This window comes from Belonocnema kinseyi, chromosome 4 (genome assembly GCF_010883055.1).
Source record: "Belonocnema kinseyi isolate 2016_QV_RU_SX_M_011 chromosome 4, B_treatae_v1, whole genome shotgun sequence".
In the NCBI taxonomy this organism is placed as follows: Eukaryota; Metazoa; Arthropoda; class Insecta; order Hymenoptera; family Cynipidae; genus Belonocnema; species Belonocnema kinseyi.
The window spans coordinates 31,901,892-31,925,613 of NC_046660.1; the positions used below are offsets into that span (position 1 = coordinate 31,901,892).

The 23,722-nt window shown below is 30.0% G+C and overlaps 1 protein-coding gene across 1 annotated transcript in view; it reads right to left on the reverse strand.

Annotated features, from left to right (window-relative positions):
• Positions 1 to 23,722, reverse strand: part of LOC117171484 — a 477,779-nt gene that overhangs the window by 80,486 nt on the left and 373,571 nt on the right. The gene's annotated exons all lie outside the window — the stretch shown is intronic.

Here is a 23,722-nt window from a genome sequence, read left to right on the forward strand (position 1 = left end):
AACACTATTGTGAGTTTTTAAATGGTATGCACATTGGTCGTTAATTAATCTTTTATTTTCCCATCTAGTAGCTATGCCATTACATTTATTTTCAATAGTTGGAACCATACTAGTTTTAAAATTCTTGTATAAAATATCATTCTTAAGGATGTTTTCAACTGTAATGTTATAATCGTCTCTATTTGCTGCAACCGTTAAGTTACTTTTATCAGCCTTCACAAAAATTAAATCTTCATGATTTTTTTGAAAATTTTCAACTAATTGAACAGATTTTTCTAAATTTTTAAATTTATTATTATTACTGTGGTCTGAAATTATTTGAGTAACAGTTTTTCGAATATTAAATTTTAAATCTTCTTCTTTAATATTTTTGATAGAATTTTCAATATTAGCAACTAAACTATTGATAGGAATTCTATTAACATTCAAAGGAACTCCAAAATTGTTTCCCAATGCTAAAACTTCAGCAACATCATCAGGGATTTTAACTGTTGATTAATTCTTAAAACATTTGTTTAATCTGAAATTAGTAATCTCTATATTAGAAACTAAAGACCTGTTTTTTAATAAGTCAAATTTTTTTATACACTCATCACGTTTTGAGTATTTTAGATTACGAAGACTTAAATCTTGTGAATCAAAAAACTTGTTTAAAGAGCCATCAGATATAACTCTTGAGAAACGATATTGTAAGTAATTTGAAAACTGACCTAATTTTTGAATATTTTTCACAATGTTTTCAATTTCTAAACGTAGACATTTTGTATGGAAATTGAATTTAGTTTTTTGAAATTTTGAGATTTAATTATAATTTAAATTAGTTACATTATATTTACTTAAATTTTGTTGAATATGTGTTGGAAATAAGGCATTATTTCTACACCAAATTAAGACTATATGCTGTTCCTTAGGAATAACTAATTTTCTATTGGTGTGTAACCAATCTCCAATTTGTTGTCTTGTGACGGCGCCATACCTCTCAAGGATGTAAGATAAATGACCCATGTTGTCCAAAACGTTGTTGACTTGCTAATTGTTAAATGATTTGTTTCATCAAATCATTTTACAAGAGACATTTTATGGAAGTTTTTCTAATTTGGTCGTTGGATTCTTGGAGTTATTTTCCGAATTTATGCACGCTAATTAAGTCGTCCAAATATATTTCCTTCCTCTATTACTTCCTCTTTCTCCTCTCTTCCACTACATCTTATTCTATCAGATCATATCTTATTCTATCTGATCGTATCATATCACCCACTCTGCTCCCCTCCACTCGCAATTTACTCCCTCCACATACTTCCCCAACCTTGGCCACTATCCCATTTCCCTCATTTACACAAACCTTCCCATCACTTTCCTTATTACCCATCCCCTGGTTACGCTCTCATACTAACCTTTATAAGCCATCCAATACTCCTGCCTATACCCCCTTCATTACCACAATTCCCCTCACATGTTAATGCTTCCACTACTTTTTACCCTCACCACCCCGCACTACTCTCACTTCCCCTACTTACCTTTCTAACACTTCCCTAGTTATCCTTACATCACTTCCTCTATTTCCCCTCCACCTCGCTACCTTTACTTGCTTCTGACTTCCCCAATTTTTTTCTACTTCCCTTTCTATTAAAAAAAGTACGTCGAACGAAGGGATACCCGGCTGGAAATATAAGTTTTTCTGCCCAGGTATTACTGGAAGTATTTAAAAAATAATTATTTACACTTAAAACTGTAAAATGGTAGGCAAAGTTTAAAACCTAAAGTAGCAGTCACATTATTATAACTACTATTATTAGGAATTAGACATTAGATAACGGAAATTGATCGTATCACATTAACAACATTTTTATCCAAAAGTTGCATTTCTCAAAATAAGAGATAATAATTAAATTCGTAGAATAAATATGGACAGCTGATTTGAGGTTATGAGTAACACAGCTATATTTTCTTACAAGACGAAATCCAGCTAAGCTCAACTACTGCCAACTAGACGTTTAGCTGGATTTCTTCTTGTTAAAAAACATAGTTGTGTTACCTAAATTTCTAGTTGTTTCAGTTAACTTTCGCTGTGTAGAAATTATCTAGGTCGATTAGCTAGATAATTTCTAGATGGCAAAATTAGCTGAAACAGCTAGATATTTCGGTAACACAGCTACATTTTCTTCGAAATGCGAAACTTTCTGCATTATGTTAAACCTGGGATTATCTCCTGTGATTTCTCTTTCAGGCATTCCAAAAAAATTTTTGCACACTTTATTTATCATTAATTACCATGATTACTTGAATATTTGTTTCTTATTTTGCATTAAATGTAATGTTCAGCTACCCTGAAAAATGTGCCATTTCAATCAGTTTATATTATTACAATTCATAACATGCAACGGCATTGAAACATACGTATTTTCATTATCTTGTTTTCATAATTTAAACAAATTACGCATCCTAAAAAAGACCATTTTTTTCTTGAACATTTTGTTCTGAATTGTGTAGATTTCCAAAAATTCAATAGATTTATTTTCGATATTATTTTTTACGATTTAAACTAGAAATAGGTATCCTAGTGTAAAATATTTCTGAGGAAATACTTAGATACAATTAAAACGAAAAAATGTGTTAAATAGAATGTTATTAAAGCTTTGGCCCTTTTAACAAAATTGTAATTTTTAATTTTCAATATATTTTTATAATTAGAGCTTATAACAAGAAAGCAGAAATAAAAAAAAGCAACTGAGCATTTTCTAGAAGATGATAATAAGCATTTATCAAACAAAAATAAAAATCAAAAAGAGTTTCTTATTTGATATATTACAGCGACTTGTAGTTGACATTCAATTTGAAAATTACTCACCTACAGTTATAGATATTAAAAAATGCATAATTCATTATAATATATGATAATTTTTTAATTTACTAAATGATTAAACACATTAGCTGGCTGGACATAGCATTTAAACTTCGCACTCCACTTCACCTTAAAATCAAGTTTCCCTCGTTACACGTTCGATATTTGTGTCATACAATTGTACCACGTGACTTATAATGGGCTTATAGAACTGTGTAGCCGAAGCTCGAAACATTGTTCAGAAATGAACGTCTAGTTTCGTCGTTTTGTGTATGTTCCACAGTACCAAACAGTATATGAGAAGCAGCAAAAAGGCTATACTAGAAGCAAATAACGAACATGCAGAAACCTACGGTATTGCGATATTAATTAAACCAGTACTAAGCACGATAGTTTTTACTCACAAACTTTCCTCATTTGAATTCTGTTCAGTATTTGCAAATCCTTCTTGTATAAAGAAAATTCATCCCGATATCTAGGAAAAAGATGGGAAATAACCAGCCATTTTTTTTTAAGTCGATATTTTTTATTATTAAATATCGAAGATTCATTTATATTTGAGATTTTAAAGTGAACGCTTTCATAAAAAATAAATATTCCTTTTATGCTATATATTTTAGAACTTAAAGCTTGTATTGATAAATCATTTGAATGCTACGGTTTCTTTTATATTTTAGAACGAAATTTTTTTACTTTTTTACTATTTTTTACTTTATTTTTTACTCTCTAACGATAGAAAATTTGGGCAAATTTCCTTTGGTCGTTTGAAAATTCATGCTTCACTTTAATGATGAATATCTTGACAGGAACTTAATCGATGACTTATCGAGTAAAATCATTAAAAATATTAGAAAAAAATCGCGCTGAATGAGCCTACGTTGAAATTATTTTAATGTACGAGTCAACAAATATTAGTTTTCAAAGTTGAAAGTTGTTCTTATATAATTAAAAATTTGTAAATCTTGGGTTCAAATCTTTACCAAAATCAGAAAAATGTGACTAGAAATTTATAAAAATCATAGAATCAAGAGTAAATCCTACTTTTTGTATCTGAATGAAGAGGATGATTAAATAGTATTAGAATTGTATTAGTATTAGAATTATCTGAAATTTGACACAACCGTTTTTTAACGGATATCCATGTTTCGAGACCCCCTGAATCTGGAAATCAAGTTTTCACGATAGCGTCTGCCTGTCCGTCCAGCCGTCCATTCGTAAATACGATAACTCTCGAAACAATGAACGGGTTAGATCGATCCTTGGCACATTTTTTTTAGGTCCTAAAAGAAAACAAGTGTTCGTTAACCAGCCATTTTGGATAAAAACTCAAAAATTTAGAACATTTTCAAACTTTTTTGGGCCATTTTTGTACATTTAAATGTTTTGTTTACGGCTATTCATAATACTCAGAAAGCCAATAAATTTATCCTCATTGCGTTTTTTCAATAAAAAGAAAATTCTCAGAGTTATAGCATTTTGAAAATTTGAAAAATCGATTGGAAATCAAAATTTTCAGCCAAACAAGGCAAGGTATGATAATTATTAAAATATGAAAATATCGAATAGAATATGAAGCTGCATCTTGTAAAAAAACGAAGATTGACAACGAATCTCAGGGCTTCGCTCCCAAAATATAAAATTGCACGATTAAATATTTAGATAGGAGATTCCCTTTAAAGATATTATATTTGTGATTCAGAATTAATATATTTTGTTCAAAAATTCTAATATTCGCTGAAAAATGTAATTATTTTGTTAAAATTATACAATTTCGTTTTAAATTTATTTCTTCTGTTTGAAAGTTATGTCTCTTTATTTGAAAAGTCTACTATTATTTTTTCTGCTTCAGAATGACCATGTCCTGTTTACAGATTCTACTATTTGTTAAAATTTTGTTTTTCTTGTTAAAAATTAAATTATTTGAGTGAATAGTCGGTTGCAAATTAAATTATTTTCCGATAATTGTCGAAAATTCATCTTTTTTCTCTAAAAAACGTCGTTTTATAATGAAAATTCGTCTTTAAAATAATCTTCTAATATATTGGTTATATTTTTGGTTCGAAAATTAATATTTTATCATTTATCTTCATTGTTAATAGTTATTGTTTTTCAATCGTAAGTCTTATGTTACGTTTTTAATCCAGAATTTATTTATTTTGATTACAAATTATATTATTCGATTGAAAGTTTTTTTTTTTTAAGTAAAACTGTTCTGCCAAAAAGTCAGATTTTTAGTTAAGATTTATTTATTTTTATTTCAAAAGTCTGTTATTATACATGTGGTTCAAAATTCATCTCTTTAAGTAAAAAACTTCTACTATTTGGTGCGAAATTCAATTATTTTACTGAAAATTTAACAATATTGTTAGGAAGAATTATTTTTTATCTGGAATTTAGTTGTTTTATTAAAAATTCATCTGCTTGAATAGAAAATTCATCTTTTGGTAAATAATTAATCTTTTATGTTTAAAAATGAATATTTTTTCGTTGAAAGTATTATTATTGAAAGTATTATTATTGAAAGTATTATTATAACAAATTATTATTATTTGACAAATGTGCTATTATATATTTGGTTTAGAACCATTCTCATTTGGTTAAAGATTCTACTTTTTGATTAAAAATTGAATTATTTTTATAAAAATTAATCTGCTTTATTGAAAAATCGTCTTTTCGGATGAAAAATGCATCTTTCGGTAGAAAAGTCACATTTTTATTTCATAATTCATCTTTTATTTTTAATGAATAATTTTTTTCCTAATTAAAAAGTCCACTATTATATTTTTGTATCAGGGTTAATCTCTTTTGATTGAAAAATCTACTATTTGGCTAAAAGTTTGTATTAGTTTGTTACAATATTCAACTATTTTCTTAAAAAGTCATCTTTTTGGTTGAGAATTACTTTTTTTTATATAAAAAATTAATCATTATATTTTCAGTTTAGAATTTATCTTGTGTGTTTGTAAATGTTACAATTTGAAAATTAAACAATTCTGTGAAAAACTCATCTTATGTGGTCGAAGATTCAACTTTTTTTTCAACATTTGTCTTTTTGAATATACAATTTATCCATTCGGATAAAAAAAATGACCTTTTTTGATTAAAAATGTATCTTTTCGTAGAAAAGTTATCTTTTTTGGTTGAAAATGCATCTTTCATAGTTGAAAGTTAAACTTTTCTCGAAAAAATTCGTCTTTTTGGCTTAAAAATTCAACTTTTTTCAGTTGGTGTTTAATTTTTAGTTTAATTACTTTTTTTGTTGAAATTTCATCTTTACTGTTTAAAAAATTGACTTTCTCTGTTGAAAAATTCTCTTTTTGTGTTCAACCTAAATTGTTAAAAAAATTTGGGATTCTACAATACTTCTACATTACAAGGGTTAGTTGAAAATGGAAACGCGGTAGGGATACTTGAACTATATAAGATATTGTAATGTTCGAGTAGTGTGTCTCTATACATCAATGTTATTTAAAGGATTAATTTAAATATTTTTTACATATTTTATTGAATAATCACTCTTTTATCTTTTAGTTTAAAACCACTTAGGGCTGTAAGGTCTGAAATCACTTTTATAATAATTTACATTCGACATTTTACCTTATAGTTCTGAAGTGTTTCATTCTTTTTTAAATTGATACAGTGAAGCAATTCGTATTAAATAATGATTATGGCACTCTTATCATTCAACCGGGAAAAATGCAATTTTTCACTGGGAAGCCCGGGAAATAACCTCGAATTCTTCTTTTTTATTTGGAGTGGCCACCCTGTTAAATGAAAATTTCAATAAATACATATAGCTGATTAAGCGAATATGAATAAATGAATATTCATGATATTTATTGGTACTAATAATGTATGTATATGATGATATAATCTACATCCGTATAAAATATGAATAATTGATGCTGTTTGTTGTATCAGTAGTGCATAACTTGGATGCAATTGATCAGCATTGATGACATGTGAAAGTGTCCGAATGTTTCGTAGCCCAGTCGATTATTAGTAGGATTATCGAGTTGGTAACCACAAGCGTAGCCGGTGTCCCTAATAGCTTTAATTGGTACAGCGGATTATGAGACACATTCACGACATCCAAATGCTCCATTAAACATCAGCCCCGTTGTCCAAGCGCACATTTGGCTGCATCTCTCGGCTCAAATCTGCAGGTTAATGCCTTTCGCACTGCTAAATATCGAGACTGTAATTAAAATAGGAAATTCCACCCTTCCATCATAATTGCCTTTGATTTCATCTGCGGTGTCGATCATCTTCTTCGCTGTTTAACTGGTATACTGCATTCGGATACACCAGATAATCCGTAGGGAGAATTTCATTGCGGGATGACAAACCGGATTTTCGGAATGATAATCATTTTAAAAATATTTGCCTAAATAAACAAATTTTGGCTCAGCTTTCCTACTCCTTATTGGCAATACAACAGATTATATTTCTCTTTCAAACATTCTTTGAGCTAGACGGTTTTTTCAGAATTATTTCAAGGGATTCCTAATGATTTCTAGATTTTACAAGGATCTGAAGTAACTTAAAAAATCCTAGAAGATATTAAAGTTTTAAAGTTATTTTGAAACATTCCAAAGAATTTTAAAAGATTTAAAAATATAAATGGATGTCAAAGAATTTTGTACCATTGTAAAAAATTGCGATTTTTAAAGATGTGAAGCTATTTCAAAGGATCCTAAAGAATTTCTAGAGTTAACAATAATTTCAAATGACTTACAAAATTTATGTAAGATTTCTAAAGATTTTAGGCTCGATTATAAGAGATTTCTAGGGACTTTCGTTAAATAAATTACATGACCATAACATTCATGGAATTCCTAGCAATTCCAAACTGTTTTAGAGCATTACAAGGTATTTTAAGTAATTTCACAAGTTTGAAAGAATTTTATGGAATCTCCAAGGGATCGAAAGATTTCTAGGTATTAAAGCGGAATTGCAAAAAAACCTTCATAAACAAGTTTAATTTAATTTATATACCAGGGATAACAAAGATTTTATTTGTTCTTTAAGGACTTATAAGGTTTCAAAGATTTAAGCGGTCTCATTTTATCGAATTTTTACGAGTATAAATTTATATACCTGAAAATATTTTTAAAAATTTAGAGAAATTAACCAAATTTGAAGTGACTTCAAAGAATTTTGCAGCATTTTTAAATATTTCAAGATATTTTAAAAAATTTCACAAGATAAAAGGGTCGATTTTAAAAAATGTATAGAGAATGTTCTAGGAACTACACAAGAATGCAAGAATTTGTTTAATTTCCAAGGATTTGAAACATTTCTGGTAATCTTAATATATTAATATTTTAGGTATTTCCAAAGATTAAGACGGATTTTTCAAGCATTTAAAGTGATTCAAGGTATTGAAAAAAATGTAATGCATTTCAAGAAAAATCACAAGATTTATAGAATTTTATTAAATCTCCAAACTCTTTGAAGATTAGGAACTTGTAAAAAATATTTCAAAGATTTAAAGGCATTTGCACATTTTTTTCAAAAATATATTTAATTGATAAGATTAATTTGATTTATATTGAAGGTGATTTCAAAAGATTTCTACTGATATAATGCAAATTAATATTTTTCAAACATTTAAATAGATTTTAAAGGATTTCGAGGAACTTAAGAGAACTTTAGAACATAAAGTAAAATTTATTTCTACGAATTTTCACAAATTTTAACAATTTTAAGGAATATGAGAAATTTTAAAAACTTTTAAAGGATTTTAAAGATTTCAAGTTATCTCAAAAGTTTTTAAATAATTTCAAAAAAATTTTAAGGACCTCGAAGAATTTTGTGAAGTTTCCAAATATTTGAACGACTTTAAAAGAATTTCTCAAGATTTGAGTAATTTTATAGGATCGACAAGTATTAAAAAAATTTCAAGGGATTTCTGGAGAACTTTGGGAAATAAACTAAATTTATTTTATGATTTAAACCTTATGTATCAATTTTATTGAGGACTAAGTAATCTTAAAATAGTAATTGCCTTTAGAATAGAAGAATCATAAACTCTGCAAAAGTTTATTGTTTGTGTCCTTTGAACACATACAATAGTAATGCATATCACTTTTCATAGCAAATATATTGAAAATTCGAGTTCAGTTACCTGTGGACCCTACCTTTATAACTACCTGCATGTATACCCCAGAGTTAAAACAAAATGTTTCAACCCTAGGGATGCAAACACCGTCTTTCAGCCCGCCCTACAGCTATCGAAACTCGGAGTTTCAATTGAGGCGCTATGAAAAATTATTTGAATTGTCTTCTTCAAATATAATTCTGTATTAAGACGAAAAGCCGTTGAAATTGACGTATATATTTCATTATTTTAACGAATAAGCAAAGATTATTTGTACCTCTTCATGTTCTATAAAATATTCAACAAATCTTTTTTAATATAATTAGGTCGTATTTCTTAAGCAAACGGATTTACAAATATTTGATAGTATTAATAAAATTAATGATCAGTTCAATATAATTATATTATTCAGTGTTATGAAATAAGAGTTGTAACCTCCTTAGATCATTAAACTCCAAACCTATTGTCACAGATGTAAAGAGTTATGTAAACTTTTTTTAAAGTCTAAACGCAAGATTTTTTTTCGCTAAATAAAACCTTACACGAGCATCATTTTCCTATAGGTTAACTTTAGAATTGCACATTGAGTAGCACAAATTACCGCTGAACTTTAAAATTAACTTTAGAATTAAAATAACTGCAAGATCTTTCATTTCTTCTTTCACAGCTCAGAAGTCCAACTTGTCGACCGTGGTGATAAATTATGATGAATTATTTTCATAATAAAATTAAAAAGAAATTTTGAACAGTAACTAAGAAATTATTCAAGAAATAAGTACGTTATACTTATAAATTAAGAAAGGATCGAATGAATACAAAATCTTAAAATTCGTAGCTCTTGCATTTCCTGAGCAAGGGAAATCTACATTGATACATTTAGTGATACTTGCTTTGGCCATTGCCAAAGCAATAGGACATCGAGACGAGTTTCGAGTTGGTTTACTGCAAAGGAATTTGAAACTACACATTGTTAGTGGTCATTGCTTGTAGATTCGTTGTTTCATTCTTCGTTCGTGGCTTCCATTTTTACTTTTATTTTTCCTTGCTTTTTAAGAGCTCTTCCTTATAGACGGGTGATCTGATTTTCGCCGTCACTCCGGCTTACGTCCTTTGCGTTTAGGATTTTTCGTAGCAGTATTTTTTTCTCAAATTATTTGATGTAAGGCTATCCAAGGTAATCTAGTCAGCTCACTTTCATTCGACAGTACTGAGAAACTCTTTGAGGCAGCTTCTACTCTTCCTAAAATATTTATGGCAGTCAAATTTAAAACATCTGTTCTGTACACAGGGCCAGTAATGTCCATTATATTGTTACCAGTTTGTTCCATCAATACATCCAAATGAGATATTATATTCACATCGCTTTACAGAATAGCCGAATCTTCTGGAGCTTGAATGTCTTTGTCGCATCAATTTCCAGTCTTATTTCACTGCAAGAATTATTATTGCCTAGCACCTCCGAATGTAAATGGTTGGCTAGCAGAGTCAGCGCAGACTTGACTGATACTCTTTACAGCTTCTTGAGAGACAAAAGAAGAAGAGAAGTCCAAATGCGCAAACACTCGTGGATTAAAAGGCCTAGTCCTTGTCTTATCAAAAGCATTTTTTGCTTACGTTCTTTAGCAGTTTCGTTGAAATCCTTTGCGATCAGGGAAAAAACCTTGTTCAAGTTGACTGCTGGTTCAGAATGAAATTAAAGACATGTATGTATTTCTTTGCTGTAGTACGTTATCAATAGCCTCATGAATCCAACATCCAGTGGCTGCATCCGATGCGTGCAGTGTGGTGAAAAGCACAGAATGCTATAACGCTATTTGAATCTGCTAAATCCAAGAACAAGAGCAAAGTCCTCTCTTTGCTGCAGCTTAAGTATTGAACGAATGTCATAAGACATGCAAGAAACATATTGCCGTTGATAAAAGGTTTCCAAGTAATTCAAGTTGCTACATATTATTTCTCAATAATCATCGCAGGAAAAAGACTGTAGCGCCTTGCAAAACCCGACATTACTTTTAATTTCCGAAAAGACAACACGGGATGCCTCTTTATGAAGTTATCAAACAAGCCTTTTCCGCTATCCAATTTCCTAATAAAATGGTTCTTGAGTTTGAGCCTTTTCAATAATTGATAAGTTGTTGCTCTGACATCTAATGGTATTAAGCTGTACATATTTTTCTCTTTAAAACATAGGTATTTGCTTACATAATTTTCTTGTTTTACAGTTTTTCAGTTAAAATCAATTTTTATAATTTATACAATATAATTAATGAATCTTTTTTTTAAAATTTCATATATAAGAAACCATTATTTTAAAACATTATCATTAAAAATAACCTTATAATTGTATAGAAATAAATACTTACAGTTCAATAAAGAGATCTCATTTTATAAACTATATGTACGTATGCTTGTATCACTCACAATTTTTCCAAGGATTTTGAACCAAAACATCTTTTTGCCAACATTTCATAACTTTCGGAGCTACAATTGTTCTTGGAACTTGGTGAGCAATTGCAGCTGCTCTGGCACTAAAATTCTTTTCCAAGACGGATTTTACACCCACATCCATAGACTCTTCTCACTATGGTTGTCTATTTGTATTTGTTTTAAAAGTTCTCATCGTTGTTACATTTTATATTTTCGAACTTTGCACTGAAAACTTTTCAGGTGGCTCCAGAAAAAGGTTCCACAAAAGCAAATGATGATGATGATATTGGTGATATACGATGCCATTTTTGGAAGTAGAAAAAGTCCTTTTCCCCACAATAAATTCATAAATGAGCCAAAATAGACATTTTTGGACTATGAGAGCTATAGTTGCTCCGAATACAAAATGGTCTTTTTCTATAAAATTACTTATTATAATGCATTTCCTATAATAGCGAAAAAAATATTTAAAAATATGCCTGCTGCACAGGCACATTCTTCTCGCGCCAAGATTGAGCTCGCCTGGGCCGCGCTACGATCTCGCGCTTCGCGCTCGTTTTCGTGCGTTTAATGTGTATACTTTAAATACATTTTTTTAAATATCATACATATTATAACTTAAATCGAAAACTGTGATTGAAAGGTCTGAGGAATTGCAACCATAAATTGGAACAGAAATTTTTTTCGATTTAATTTTAATGAAGGTTCTGAAAACACCTATGGCTTTGACAATTACATTCCAATTACGGAACTCGCGCTTCGCGTTCGATAATTTGAAAAACTTTTTTAAGATAATTTGTAAATCTCTTTTAAATCTACTAAAAACATTGTTTGAAACTTACGGGTCTGTTAAAAACAAAAATTTCAAATCGAATTTAAAATTTCATCAGGATAATTTGCAAGACTTTTTGCCACGTACCACAAAATTTGGCAAAAATTTCTGAAACGCATAAAAATTTTCGTTTAAAATTTTGAAAAGCTCTAACTTTTTGAATTTTTGTCGAATCGCAAACTTAAATGAGATAGCTTCGTAATATATTTAATGTCTTGTGAAGAAATTAAATAAATTTTTTTAATCTATCAGAGAAATATTTTTTTCCTCTTTTTCTGAACATTGTCAAAATTTTCTACTTTTGGAAGAAATAAAAAATTTTTATTTAGATGATTAGCAAGTCTTCTACCTATCTATAAGAAATATTGACAAAAATTTCTAAAATTTAAAAAAAAGTCAAGTGTTGAAAATACTCTAAATTGTTTAACTTTGATTGCAAATATCTGCTTAACGAACTTAACCTTCATTTAAGCACCTTATGAAGTGTATCAAAGGCTGACTCGATGGGAGAAACCCTGCAAAAGTTAGCGTGGCTACAACATTCAGGTAACCATACATAGAGACAGATATACAGACAAACAGACAGACACCGATAAAATGGTATGTTAATTGTATGTTAAAAACAAAATATTGAAAATTTGGACGATTACATTACACTCTCATGAATAAGAATGTGAAAATTCATCATCAGAGAATCATTACAGATCCAAGGAATCTAAACTCAGGAGATAATTATATTAATTTCAAAGCAGTCGCAAGGAATTTAAGAGATAATTACACAGGCCTGCAAATAATGGGGTCATGTCAGTTTTTGGAAAGTGGAGGGTCATTTCCCAAGTAATTTTTTACGTAGAATCTTAATCCGGAGTTAGAATTAGCCCATCACGTCCGGAATTTAAAATATTTGAGGTTATGTACAACAAAATGTGATTTTTGGCTACTTTTGAGGTTATGTACAGAAGACACAAAGTATTTTGGGATTTATTCTTTAGTCTTATCATATAGTACTGCTATTTCTCTTTAATTTGGGAGTCACAAAGTTCAGTTACCATTTTTCATTACCAAGTCACGTCAATTTTAAATTACGATTTATGTCCCATTATGTCTTGAGCATTTGCTTTAAATACTTTGAGGGAGACATTTTCTACTGGGTGGTTTCTCTAAAAAATTTGTACTTGGGGGTGTTCGGGGTTGTTGATGTCTGCCTCAAAGTATTTAAAGCAAATGCTGAAGACATAATGGGACATATCTCGTAATTTCAAATTTGCGTAACATGGTAAAGAAAAATGGCAATTGAACTCTACGACTCTCAAATCATAGAGAAAGAGAAGCAGTATATGATACAATTAAAGAAAAATCCCAAAAATGTTGTGTCTTTTGTGCATAACCTCAAAAGTAGCTAAAAACGCCATTTTTTGGGTACATAACCTCAAATATCTTAAAATACTGGCGTGATGGGCCAATTCTGACCCCGTGTTCGGATTCTACATAAAAAATTACTTCGGAAATGACCCTCCACTTTCCAACAAAAAAACCATGTTGGCCTGTGTTACTGTTTGATATCAGCCAGACAAGTTTTCAAGTAGTAGATGCCATTCAGGGTAAGCCTCAAGGGATTTCAAGTATTATAAGTCATTTTGAGATAGGCTTGAGGGATATCAAGTATTATGAGTATGTTTAGGTGAATCATGGGGCTGACTATGTAGTATACCTAATTTTAAGTCGGACATACGGTATGTGATTTAGCATAAATAATTTGAAGACATACGTGAAGCATTTCAAGTACTACATGTCATTTTCAGTCAATCCTTAAGGGTGCCAAGTACTGTAAGACAATATCAGGCAGTTATAAAGGACTTAAAGTGGCATAAGCTGTTTCAAATTAGAGATGTGTAATTGTGCAGTTTTCAGTAATATACGCAATTGAAGTTGGCAATATTTTATTCCAAGTTGTATAAGTTATTTTTAAACAATTGTGACGAATTCCAAGTAGTAAAAGTAACTTAGAGTCTGCCTTAAACTTAAAATTCTGTTTTTCGAATTCTCGTAAATTTGGCGCCAAGCCAAAGAATGATTCGATCGATGGAGACGTATCGAGTGTATATGTGGCAGAAACCAGAAAAGTCCATTCGAATTCTTCTCGACGGCAGATAATCCACAAGGGGGAAAGTTCTGCAGGGAGAACGTTATCATAGAAATCGCAACATTACGCAGCATATGGCCAGGTCGTACTATTAAGCGACTTGGCACACTCCATATTCGATTTCTTTCTTCATTCTACTCCTATCACCCTATCGTAAAACGTAGTTCAAATTTATCCAATTACGAGGTCATCTTCTAGCCTGCAGTGTCTCACAATATTCAATTTTTAACTTTTCGACACTTTTTCCGAACAGAGTCACCTATGAGAATTTAAGAATTTTCTTCAGCTCGATCTTCCCCTCTTAACGCTTCCTGGTTTGAGTCTTGCTTTAGGTTAGCACATCGGAAACCGTTTTTCTTCGAATGCTCGATACCGTTATCCCGACTCGTTATTCAACCTCTCAGCAGACGTGGAAACTTTAATACACGCCGCCCCAATCCCTTTTATAGAGATTTTGCGTAGAATTTATGATAATGAGGTTTGAATTTTGAAATATTGATAATATTTTTCAGATTTTCAAATTAAATATAATAAAAATGCATAAATTACTCACTTAACCAATTCTCGTTTTATTCGCACTTTTTGTATTGCGATTCTTAACATTTAATGAAAAATGCAATGTTAAGTAGGTGGAACGATTCTCCATGACATCATATTAAAGGAAAAAGAAATAATTTTTCTTGTGTTAATTTTTTAATAATAAATTCATTTAAAAAATCGTGATTCTAATAATTGAATATTTTTCGTTGCGATGCGAAATTGGTTAAGTTTTTTTTTAAATGAGGAAATTTTTCTAAAAATGGAATTTCTGGAAGAAAGCAAAAATACATAAAATGTTTCTTCCAGAAACTTTTAAGACCCGAATTCATAAACTCCCGGGATTATTTTAATTTTTCAGGAATTTCAAATGTAAGGAATTTTCATTTTTTGGAATATTTCTATTCCGGTAATTTTTTCTGTATTTTTCAACGTTCGGGATTTGAAAATTAGTCAAAATCGTTTTCTTCCTTTTTTCTCTATTTATACGTGGAACTGAGTAAAAATTAAAGATAATTTAACATCTAGTTACATTATTTTTGCGATTTTAATTAATATTAGTACTTCTTTTTATGCATAAAAATGCGTGAAATTCTCGAAACCCACATATTACCACGAAAGACTATTTTTTTAAATTTAATGTAGTCTTAGCGTATTTTGGTGAGAAGAATAATAAGTATGAACGATCATAGCTGTTTAATTGGGCTCGTATCAAGATATAAATAGGGAAAAATGAAAAAAAAGATACATCGATTTTGATCAAAAAAGAGATTAAACGATTTTTTTCTTTCTGGTCTTGAAATACATATTCGTAAAGCATTTCAGAAACGAAAAATAAAACGAAACATCCAGCACCTTCACGTTCAGCAAATCAGTTTTATAAAATGTGTTCCAAATAATTAATGTTGAAAACGATGTTTCATGTGACCGGGAGACTAACAATTTTTACTATTTAAATCTGAGCGATTTGTGAGTAAATAAATGTAAATAAATATATAAAAATGCATTAGAAATATAATCTGAAATTAGAAAGGCAAATATTATAATGGATTCAATTCTTTCTATTTATTCGTCTCTCCGATTGTAATCATTATGGACCGTTTGTAATTACATTACATCTTTACCCATGTTGCACATACAAATAATAAAAAGATAAAGGAATATATATATATATCATTGCTTCATGTGCTACAAGAGCAGGTTACACGATAACACCCATTAGCCGAACAAACAAGTTGCAACGTTAATGAAGGAATAATACAAAGCGACACAAGAGAAATGATTTTTACTTTCATTTCCAGTGTCAGTGGAAACGTTGAATAAAAGATACGAGGAATAATAGGAATCGCAATGTCATTTGCCGCTGGTAAGTAAAAAAGCAAAGCACAATCAAAGGGCGTTTTTTTCTCCTTCATTTCTCGTGCAAACTTGGAAAATAAGAGAACATTGGTATTTGCGAGCCAGGCTCTCGCTAAGTCGCACATCGTGCGCTTAATTTGAAATCTAAACGAGTGCGCGAGCCACCCGTTATATAGGTCACCACGGATATAATTGAATTAGACCACCCAACCGAATGGCTTGAAGCTTAACTCGATTTCCAAGCCCGATGAGGATTCCACTAATTTCGGCAAAGCGAGAGCGCAAGACCGCGATCCAAGCCACTGCCTGGGCCAATAAAAAAAGAACAATCTGTTTCGCGGTGATCTACCAAAAGGCCATAAGTCGCCAGTTATTCTCACAAAAATCAGCTCAGCCTCGAACTCCTCAAGAATGAACAATTTTTGTCTGAAAGCTTGACGTCGAGATGCTATTTGCCGTTAAGGAAGCAAAAAGATTCCCCGCGATTCATTCCCAATGTTAGGTCAGCCTAATCTGCATGAATACCTGCAGGTTCTGAGTATCCTTAAAACTGATTTCTCCCTTGGGATACCTTCTTCTCATTAAATACCTCCTCTTTTTTGTTCTAACCACAGTAAAACCTGAGGTATTATAACTGTTGAAGTTCACATAAATGGTCTATTTAATATCAAAATCACCCAATTTCGAGAACCAAAAAACTGCACTAACATAACTTAATGAGCTCAGCAACTGTTAGTCGTGTCATTTTTCTCAAAGATCTTACTAAAGACGAATTCAAGAGTGTGTCCTAAAAATATCGTAATAAATGTTCCCTGACTTTTCAATGATTTTTATATAGACACTTTTATGAAGGGAATAAAACAACTTAAAATTAAAAATTATTGTCAGGGCAGTCCAAAGAACTTTGGTCAAATAAAAATCACGATGTAATTTTTGACCTCAGGAAATTGATTTTACTGGTGAATGCAATTTTTACACGCCTAGAATGAATTTTCCACTCTGAATGTAAATTTTATACAAGGGAATATGTAATATTGTTGTGATCAAATCTGTAGTATTACACTGCTGTTCGAGGGTCCTTTTATTTACATCGCTAGAGGACGCAATTTCATACTTTTGTAAAATCACACGGTGAAGTGTGTAATATTTACAATTATACAATATATAATTTTTCGAAACTTTGTAATTTTACACAAATCTTTTTCACAGTGTAGTTTGCTTGAAAAAAGTGAAAAAGTGACCTATTTCAACCGTTTAATTTACGGAAACTGACCAATTTCTAAATAAAAAAAATACTTTAAAAGACTAATCTTCATCAACAATGTAATTAATTTTCTTCTGAATTTAAAATAATTTAAAATAATTGAATGGAAATATGATGACATTGCTGAAAATTCAAGCGAATTGAAAGCTGTTAAAAAATATGAAAAATGTATTAAAATCAGTAAGTTTGAAACGAGTTTCGAGAAATTCAGAAGAACTCAATATAGTATGTGATGGTATTCCTAGGATGGTATTTAGTGATGATATTCAAAAGAACTGCAAAGAATTCTTAAAAATAATTTTATATCTCTTTAAATCTTTGAAACCTTATGTAATTTTTTTATTTTTTGCAAATAAATCCTTTGAAATTCTGGATAATTGATTAAAATAAGATCAGAGGTTTTAAAATCCCATGGAATCCTTGAAATTCTCAAAAGGCTTATTAAATTTCTTTAAATCTTTTAAAATATCTGAAAATCTTATAGGCCCTGTAAAATCGTTCCATATTCTCCGAAATTATAAGAAAGTCTTTAAAGCCGCAAGAAAAGTTGTTACAATTATTACAATTCTTAGAAATCTCTTAAAAGGTTGTAAGTCTCTTGAAGATGTCTTGCAATGTTTTATAGTCAATTAGCAATTAATTGAATTATTCTTAAATACCTACATATAATTCAAACATTTTTAAATTTCTTAAAATTATTGAAATGAATGTTAAAAAAAATGAAAATTACGCGGAAGGTTAAATACCCTAAGATCTCTAGAAATACTTGTAAATCCCATTTAACTATTGAAATCTTGGAGATCTTTTAAAATCTCCTAAAACCTTTAGAAGTTTGTTTAAATTTTGTATTCTCTTGAAAATGCCTCGAAATCTTTAAAAATTCTCGAATGTCTTCAAAATCGTTTAAAATCTTTTAAAATGCCTTAAACCTTTCAAAAACTCTTGATAATGTCTTTGAATGTTTTAAAATACCCTAAAACTTTTGAAATCTTTTGAAATCACTTCAAATAATTTAAATAAAGAAAAAATGCCTTGAAATCATTAGTATTTTCTAAAATATTCAAATACTAACGCTACTTTTCTTAGATATACAAAAACAAATGAATTAGGTTATGAAATGGGCACACGGTTCTACCTTAATCATATTAAATGAAATAATAAATGTTAAAAAGAAGAGTTTTAATTAAATTTAGTGGAGTGAATCGGAAAATTAAAAAACTCAGTCACTTCCCTGGAAACTGTACAAGGGGAGGTACTTTAAGTTTATTATTTTCAAAATTAAGCAATTAAATTTAATTAATTTGTATAAAAAGAACTTAGATAATTATAATATAAATGTCGGTCTTTGCCTTCCTCCGAGCTTCTAAGACTATAAAATTGAGAACAAAAGGACTACTACGTACTACTACAAAAATTTAATTCAGAAAAATCATAACAATTATTGTTAGGACGCGAATTTGCACTCACTAGACAGGAGGAAATATAATTCAGTGAATAAAAAATGGTTCATGGAAGACAAAATAATTAAAATAGTAATCAAATTAGGAGGTTCAAAACAATAAATTGTGGAATCATGCCTAATATTCATGTAACATAAGAAAATGGTATAAACATTATATAATTCAGACAAACGTTTAAATAAATATGGGAAACGATATTCAGGAAAATATTGTATGATAATAATATATGCATTAAATTAAATTTTGGACTAGAATAGAAAGGGAATAAATCCCATTAAGGAAATTTGCAAAAATGGCGTGTGAAAAAGCCTATTAGTCCACTAAATTCTGCAACAAGACCCTACATTAAAATTTCTGCACAATGAGAACAATTCTTAGTATCTGCAACTACTTTTCTCAAGTTGTTTGAATATCCTGTAAGCCAAATATAGTTGAAACAACTGTTCATAAATAATAAAACTAACTATGAAAAGTAGTAAAAATAACTTGTTTTTAGACAATTAATACATAGAATAATGTAAATCAGTTTTGATTCAACTGGGAAAAAAGTTTACCGTAGCTACATGTCATTGGCAATTCTAACGTAATTCTACTTACTACATTCATAATCTCACGGGGAAAATGTATTGTTTTGTAAAGGAAATTAGGCTACCTGCATTTTTCCGATTTGCAAAGAAAAAATTTTCTAAGAAGTCATGTGTACTTGAATTTTTTGCGTTGTTTTTAAACAAAAATTTCTATTCAAATATTGATAACTTTTAACCTAATTGAGATACTAATAATTTTCTATCAGATCCTAATTTCGTTTATAGTTTTCTTTATAAATTTGTTGGAAAATTGAAAAAAAAAAAATTTTTAAATTAATAAAATCAAGGCTGTCCCAACATTTTCGATAATTTTCTGCTAATTTAAGAAAGACATCCTATCGGCTTTATGCGGCTTGAAGCATTGAGGAAGATGTATTTTTTTACAGTAGCTTTAAAAGGTGCAAAATTTTATTTTAATATTTTTTTTGTATCTGATATCATTGCAAGAAAATGGGAAAATTTGATTTTATGAAAAAAAATATCCTGGCCACAAACCAAAAAATTTGTAAAAAAATAAGTATGTGTTTTTTGATAAAACCGAATTTAAATATTTTCGGGAAATTCACCGTGCTTTTATTCGGTTTAAACCTTTTTTAAGTTATTGTGCAAAATTTCTCGAAATAAAACCAAGAATGCAACGACCAGATTTGGATAATAACCACAAATTGATCCTATTGTAACTTAAAGAAAGATGACAAATTTCCTAAAAAGGAAAAGAAAAAAATTATATTTTTGGGCAAAATTAAAAAAGAGGAAGGAAAAATGAGAAAGCAACCAACCAAATCCCTTCGTTTTCTTTTTAATATCTTTCCTCTTTTTATTTTTATTATTATCAAATCAAACCAAAAAACATTCGTGAAAAATAATCACCATCGTTTCGGCATTTATACAGCACGCTTATTAAGGCACGAAAATTTTGAGCAGATAAGAACAGCAAAGAAATAACGACGTTCTCTCCTTGACACCTGATAATGGAGATCGTGTTGGTTTCCTTTTCATTTTTCCTTCATCTTTTTCATTTGTTGTCAAAAAAACTTCTCTTTTCTTTCTTAGCAAATTTAAAAATTTTTTTTTGCAATTTGCTGTAGGAAAATTGTATGGTCGTTTTCAAAATTTGGTCGTTGCATTCTTCGTTTTATTTTTAGGAATTATGTAAATTAACTTGAATATTGGATGTTAAGTAGAATTTCAAATTTGATTTTAATCTAATTTAAATTCCTTTTTTAAATTGTGCAACGGATTTGGAAACAAGATATAGAACAAATTTAGGGATTTTCAAAAAGCAGGGTAAAAAATTCAAATACGCAGAACTTTTTAGAAATATTGTTTTACACCAATGAGATAATACGTATCGTTAATATGCTCTAAACATAAGAAATTGCGTCCCCAATAGATGCTTTGAATTCAAGTGTAGAACTTGCCTGATTGGAAATGGATTCGGCTCGTAAATTTCTTTTAGTGCAGAAAATGATAGAAATTCTTCCTTCTTGAATATGAAAATGCATCTCTGCATTAATGAATAAATTATGAGGTCGTGAAAAGTGGATTTCTAAATAATTCGAACGACAAACTATTCAAGTTTAGGGACATATAACCCTAAAAATGTCAATATTTTTTCTGGACTCTACATATGTTTTCCTTATGAAGATATGTGCATCTTCCAATGCTCTACATATATATTTCCTGATATGCGTGCATATATACTTATGCAACCTATACACTATATACGTATAAATACGTTTTGGCGTACGCGTACTTTTGGAGTATCGTAAATATTCATGAGACCATAAATATTCATGCTCTCCATTCAAAGAGAATGGTTTAAAGAAGGAAAAACCAGGAGAAACGACGTCAAGCTTCTTCCAGGAAATATCTTCTTCACATTTCTGGACTCAGTAAAGGAAACAACGTCGCGCTTTGTAATCCAACAGATCTCGATTGCAGTAAGAGTGCAATTTTTAAAACGACTCGACTTAATGGAAACGTCGAAATCAGCCCTTTGCCATAATTTTCAATAATTTTTCATCCTGTTTAAGTCACTCGATTCTTGAAAGCAAAGGAAATTCCAAATGGTATTTCAGTTTAGTAGAAATTCGAAAAGAAATCGAAAATAATCACAATTTTGTGTACAATTGTAAATGTTTCTCATTTAGAGATTTATTAATTTTGAAAAACTACAATTTAAACGTATACAATTTTTAAATTTCAAACGCTTCAGACTTACCTAAACTTGTACAATTTTTACTATAGATGTTAATTTGAAAAAAGTCGATTCAGGAAAGCTTACTCATTCAAAATGTCTAACCTACTAAAGTTTGTGTTTTGTAATTAAATGGTACAATATGAAAAGAGTTAAGTTGTAAATTGATCAACTTTAAGTTTTTACAATTTGGATTATTCAACATTTTACTGGGTTTAATTAAAAATTCTATATTGTACAGTTTGAAAGACTTTACACAAAAATATCAGCTATTAAGATGATGCGGTAAATGGATTAAAAGGATGCAGCCCGAGTAAAAATTCTTCGACTTCAATTCGACTTGGTTATGTCTTGAGTTCGTTTCCAAGACATTGTGGTCTGGCTACATCTCAAAACCGAGTCGAGACATGGGCCTTCGTCTTACATTTATGGCCACGACAGGTAAAACAGCGTTTACTTGTCTTAAGTCGAGCCTTGTCTTGGCGAAGACGACGTTTACATGACTCAAGACGAGCCTTGTCTTGGCTAAGATTATCGAACCTTTTTTGGCTCATAAATGAGATTAAAATTGATGAATGAAAAATTTGTAATTATTAAATTGGTTATTTTTAATTTAAAAATTCAGAATTGGTGGGTCTGAACGAGTATAACACTTAAAAATTTTTTTCAAAAAATAATCATTGTAACTTTCTAGAAGGATCTCCTAAGCCGTTAGAAATGGGTAAAAACAAACAACATTATCGGCGTCATTGTCACACAAGTATAATAGAAATAACAATCCGTAAATAAGTTGATTTAATATATATATATATATATTGTATATAAATATACAAGATTGTTTAAGCATTAACAAAGATTACTTTTTATGACTGTTAGAATTACCCTTTTTCTTAGGGCAGGTATACCCTCGAAGTTATAAGCCGAACGTGTTGGAGTCATAAAAATTAGTCGAACTTAAGTCGAATCATTTTTATTCGGGAGGTTTCAATACGTATATTCATGCCCAACTTGATTCGAATTTCAAGACCAGTTTTTTGTCATAAAATTTCAACTACTTAATTTATTATAAAAATCTCGAAACCTCTGACATTAATAATGATCAATTATAATCGTTTAAAATGAAATTGTTAATCAAATTTTGAAAAAAAAAATCATTTACTTAGCTCCGTTTACTTAAATTTATGATTATTGAGGTTATGCATGTTTGTTTGTTCACATCACGGTATAATAATAAGAAGACCGATCATCCTCTACAAAGCGTCTCGAGTTTTGACTGCGGTGACTGTACATTTATTCCCAGACTGAGGCGTTTAAACCCAATGCTCCAAGGAAGGGGTCATGCGCAGTGTGCTTTGTTATCTCCTTTTCTCTCATAAAAATGTGCGAGTGAGTGCCGTGTTCAATGACAACTAAATACTGAGGTTATGTTCCTGTAAATATTGCCAATTGAGTTTTTCAATATACGTGTTTATTTATTTCTGTGTTTTTGTACAGAATTAAGTTGACAAACTGTGACCTGGAAAGTATGGGTAGGGAATACAGATTTAATTATAATCACTAAATGATATAAAATGTGCAGATTGAATAATGTGACAGTATAATATTAAGTAATATGTTGTTGTGGTTGTCAAGCACTGGCATTTACTCGAACACTTTTCGCGGGAGAAAAGTAGATAGCAAATCACAGTGCGCATGTCCCCTTCCTTGTGAGCATTGTGTTTAAGCGCAATAAATGTACAGTTACCCCAGTCAGAACGTATGTACGGAGATCGGTTTCATTATTACTCCGTGGTTTACATGAATGTCAGCAAATCTCGATCAAGGATCGATGATCGATTTGCATAATATGAATGTGGCAGAAATAAATGTTTCTTGAAAATCATCAGAAATCATTCTATTTTACATACTGTTGTTAGTACACCTGAAGTATTGCTCCTTCATTTTCGTTAATCTACTAAAGTCCCAAAG